This window comes from Cibotium barometz, chromosome 43 (assembly GCF_041138505.1).
Source record: "Cibotium barometz isolate CiBa-2024 chromosome 43, ASM4113850v1, whole genome shotgun sequence".
NCBI lineage: Eukaryota > Viridiplantae > Streptophyta > Polypodiopsida > Cyatheales > Cibotiaceae > Cibotium > Cibotium barometz.
Window position 1 is genome coordinate 15,657,784 of NC_141088.1, and position 5,052 is coordinate 15,662,835.

A 5,052-nucleotide genomic window follows, 5' to 3' on the forward strand; every position below is an offset into this window, starting at 1 on the left:
ACGTGGTCAAAAGTTTGGATTAACCATAACTTGAACACCACTAATCCAAAATGAGCGCTTTATAGCTCTTTAGATTCCATTTTTCAAGCGCTTCATGATAGGTCATATGATAGGGTTTTGAGAAACTTATAAACATGTTATCCATGTCCCCTTTTTTAAGTATTCAAAAATGGGAATTGGGAAATTCCCAAATTCACTAATATGGTGTTGAAAGCAGTTATGGTGCATATGAGTGTCCTCTATAGCATTCCTGTTTCACAATCCTTGTACTATATAGCTCACAACACCCTGGTATAGCACATTGACTAGTGCACATGGCTATTTTCCATGATTATGTAGAAAATAGCAGTCTCTATGAGTTATATAGCATAGTTAACCAATTACATAGCACATGTTGAATGACCATCCCTAATATAACATGATCATGTAGTAAATAGCACTCTCTACAAGCTATATAGCATGATCATGTAGTAAATAGCACTCTCTACAAGCTATATAGCATAGTTAACCAATTACATAGCACTTTTTGAATGACCATCCCTAATATAGCATGATCATGTAGTAAATAGCACTCTCTACTACGAGCTATATAGCATAGTTAACCAACTACATAGCACATGTTGAATGACCATCCCTAATATAGCATGCGTCATTAAATCCTAGGGTTCTATTGCATAGCCATGTACTAGCTATATAGCATTGAACCAGTTATATAGCGTTTGTACAATGATGTATAAGTCTAAGATTCACAAATAGCACTATGCATGGGCTATATAGCTGAAAGAATTACTCATAGAGCACATGATCACTTAAGCATAGAGATATCATGCATATCAATGTTTATGCATCACTACATTGTACCATCTTTGTGCTATATACCTCACAACACCTTGGTATAGCACATTGACTACTAACCCTAGGGCTATTTTACATGACCGTGTAGTACATATAGCAATCACTACTACGAGCTATATAGCACAGTTAACCAGTTACATAGCTTATGTTCAATGACCACCCCTAATATAGAAGACATCATTTAAAGCCTAGGGTTCTATTGCATAACCATGTACTATATAGCACTCTCTACAACACACTCAACTAGTTATATAGCACTGAACCAATTATATAGCATTTGTATAATGATGCATAAGTCTAAGATTCACAAATAGCATTGTGCATGTGCTATATAGCTCACATGTACTACGTAGCAATCAGTTCAAGCTATATAGCACAGTACTAATGCATATCCATGTACTATATAGCTAACCTGTTTTTTGAATACATAGCACTGTGCATGTGCTATATAGCACTGTGCATCTGCTTATCCTCATCTACAAATTCTTCATGGTCTATGTTCCTTCAGATGGAGTATTTTTTTAGGTTCAAGTCTGCTTATCCTCATCTGCAAATTGGCCAACACTCATTTGAGAAGCTCAAACCTTTCTTTGTGCGCAAGGTAAAGGACTGGAACACATGTTGCTGTGTGTACCACATACAAATGCTATACCTAAAATATGCCTTCAATAATCAGATGCGCTCATATGCTTTTGGCTTTCATGGGGAAGCTTGTGCAAATGTCATTGTATTGTTTACAAATTAGTGGCAGCCAAGGGAAAATGTGTTGCACATGAGCACGTCATGTCTGGAATTACAGAACTGTGGGAATCTTGTCTATGCAAAAAGGAGGATTCCATATACCCATCAATTTAGATGTATCATGGGGCAATGCAATAAATGTGGTGTTAAAAAGCTACGCTTGTGTCCACATGAAGAAAAGAAGACAACAAAGACAGTCACTGTTCAGGTCTTTGAGGATATTCAAGTTCAAAATAGAGTAACCAGACAACAAAAAGTGTTGTCCATCAAGCAGGTTGTTATCAAAGAGTTATTAGTGATGCTGAAACACCACACAACAAAGTTCATTGAGCATAACTTCAAGTACAGATGGCAAGCTGATGAGTACAGGGAGTGTCTCAAGAATTTCCCTAACTACAGATGTCATAGTATCTGTAATGGATTTTGCTGAGAACCACTCATTCAAACAGCAAAATGAATTACAGTCCATGCATTAGCACTCAGATCAATGCACAATCCTTGTTCACATTACATATAGACGTAGTACAAGCAAGGACCAAAGCATATAGATGTAGTACAAGCAAGGACCAAAGCATAATCAAGGAGATGCATTTCTATATCTTTGATGATAAGAAGCATGATACTCTCTTTGTGCAACATTGCTTCCAACTTCATAATCGGTTGCTTGAAGACTAGGGTTTGAAATTTTGAAAGCATTGGGTGTGGTCTCTGATGGTGCGACTTCACAGTTTAAAGCTACCTGACCATTTTATTTGTTGGTCACTTTTACAAACTGACAGGTGTGGAGATTACTTGGAATTTTTTTGTTTCAGACCATGCCAAAGGGAGAACATGACGGTGCTGGTGCAGTAGTGAAGAGGACATTAACACATGAACAACTCAAGTCTGATGGTGTAGTTCTTGAAAATAATGTTGACGTTTTAGCTTTCTTAATGGAAACTATGTCTCATGGTGCAAGTAGCTTGTATGCCTGTAGTACTAGCAATGGTCCCCAGATTCATCAAAAGTTTTGGTTAATAAGTGCAGATGATGTGGACAGGTCTAATGCATGGGAATGTGCAACACTCAAGGGGACACAATCCCTACATTCTGCGTGTGGTTTTTGCAAACTAAACCCGACACAGTTGAAAACAAGAAATTTGGCTTGTTTCTACAATGCATGTATAGCTGGTCATTGGAGATCATGCTCTAACAAGTCGTATGTCTAGGAATGGTCACATATTGTTCTCAAGCCTATAACAGAAGGGTTGGACATGGAAGATATGCAAGAACCAATCAATATACTAGATAGGGTGGCTGAGTTTGAAGATGAGAGACCCATGTTTGAGGGATCATTGGATATGCTTGGCCAACTTCTTATCGAGGGAGACAACTATGCAGTCAACGCAGAGGCTAATAACGTAGAAGGAGTAGATTTCTATGTGCTGAAATGTGTAAAAGCAAGGCGGAAGACAGAGAAGGTTCTTAAGGACACTTGGAAAAACAAGTGCGCTAGAGGCACATATGTTGTCACACAGGTCTTTATTATAAACAACAAATGGAGAATCCCAATCACTACAAACTGCTCGATGACAAGGGTGTGAGCCACACATATTCTCACCTAGTTAGGTCAATCAAGTTTGACATGCCCCTTGTGGATGATGCCTCTAAGATGTATTATTTATCCCCTCAACTTCACGAGTCCATTTACAATGCCATGATGTATGAGGCTTCTTGAAAGCTTTTCTATGTATCCTTTTTATATAGTAACCTTTCTTTGAAACTTTGCAAAAACATTGTTGAGAGAGTCTCATGTGCAATCATAGGTTCTCATTTCTTAAACCTGACTTGTATGCAGGTCAAATATGTATGTAGGTTCTCATTTCTTAAACCTGATTTGTATGCAGGTCATTTCTTAAATCTGATTTGTGAAGGTTGTCATTTAGTAAAACCTTTGCAAAGTCTCAGAAAAGTGAATTCTACAATCAAATGTGTGCAGGTTGTCATTTCTTAAACATTTGCATTGTCTCAACAAAGCAAGGAGCTAATATAGCAGAGAGATGTGCTATATTACCCTGATAGGCATGTGGTATATCCTGGCATACCTACACACATATGACTGCAACGTGTACACATATCTAGTAAGCAGAGTGTCTTTGTGCACCATGTTTGGTTGTGCTATATAGCACAATATCTGTTCTATATAGCACAACACAGTGCCCCTCTCATCTCTTACCATGTCTGGTTGTGCTATATAGTGCAGTACTTGTACTATATAGCACAAGACAGTACTATCTAGCAAGCAGAGTGTCTTTGTGCACCATGTCTGGTTGTGCTATATAGCACAATACCTGTTCTATATAGCACAACACAGTGCCCCTCTCACTCTAAGTTCACCATGTCTACTTATGCTATATAGCACAATTCCTATACTATACAGCACAACACATTTCCCCTCTCTCACCCTAAGTTCACCATATCTAGTTGTGCTATATTCAAGTTAATGGCTATTACAAAAATGAGGGTGTATACAAAAAGAATAATGGGGGTGTATACAAAAAGCCTCCCAATGCAGGGCTTGGTTAGCACTTGCATATTTCATTGCCTTCGTTACTGCGAGCGTACATAGTATTCGATGACAGCAGAGCAGATACCTTATCCTTAGGATTATACATCATGTTATCCCGTGCATAACCTCAAGGATCCTTCGCACACCTCCACTTGACCATCCATGCAAACAAGGTCCTCTTCAAGAATTTTGGATCTTGAGATTCATCCTCCATTCAAATGAGGGTGGCCTATACAACATTCCCAGGGGTTCTTCATGCTTTTATACCGTGTGTCATCGATCAACAAAGTGTCTTGGGCAGAAAACCATGGGTGCCATAACAGGAAGTCATCCTTAATCACCTTCAAAAATATTGGTTTGTTTGTGGAATCAGAGATGGGGATACCTGTCACATCTCTCAAGGTGAATGGTGTAACCTGACATCTCTCTTGTGGCAAAATATCCACAAAAAGGATCTTTGTAGTTAACAAAAACATGCCTTCAACATTGCATATAGGTTGTCCTTGACCATACTAGTCCGTAAGGCAACATGAAAGTGTGTCGCAACTGCATAGAGGAATTTTCCTTCCATGGATTAAGGGGACATCAAATTCTTCATCACCTAGTCGTTTTGGGGTGGATTGTAGGCACTTTGGGGATGGGTTCACACGTTTTGGGGTGGATTGTAGGCACTTTGGGGATGGCTTCACAGGTTTTGGGGAGGGGGTTCCTCCAAGATTCTTTGTCTCTTCACTTATCTCCCTAAGTGACTCGACATATTGATCATTCAATGTTGACTCTGCCTCACTCTTGCGTTGCACCTCTGGGGTTGGGTTTTCTTCAAATTGAGAACCCCCCACCTTGTCCAAACCAGCATGAGAGCATTGTTCTACATGTATACATGTAGAGACATTAGAAGATCCCCAAAG

General features: G+C 39.1%; 1 pseudogene; it reads left to right on the forward strand.

Moving 5' to 3' along the window:
• The first annotated feature begins 2,530 nt into the window (after positions 1 to 2,530).
• Positions 2,531 to 3,313, forward strand: LOC147613588 (uncharacterized; annotated as a pseudogene).
• The last annotated feature ends 1,739 nt before the right edge of the window (positions 3,314 to 5,052 follow it).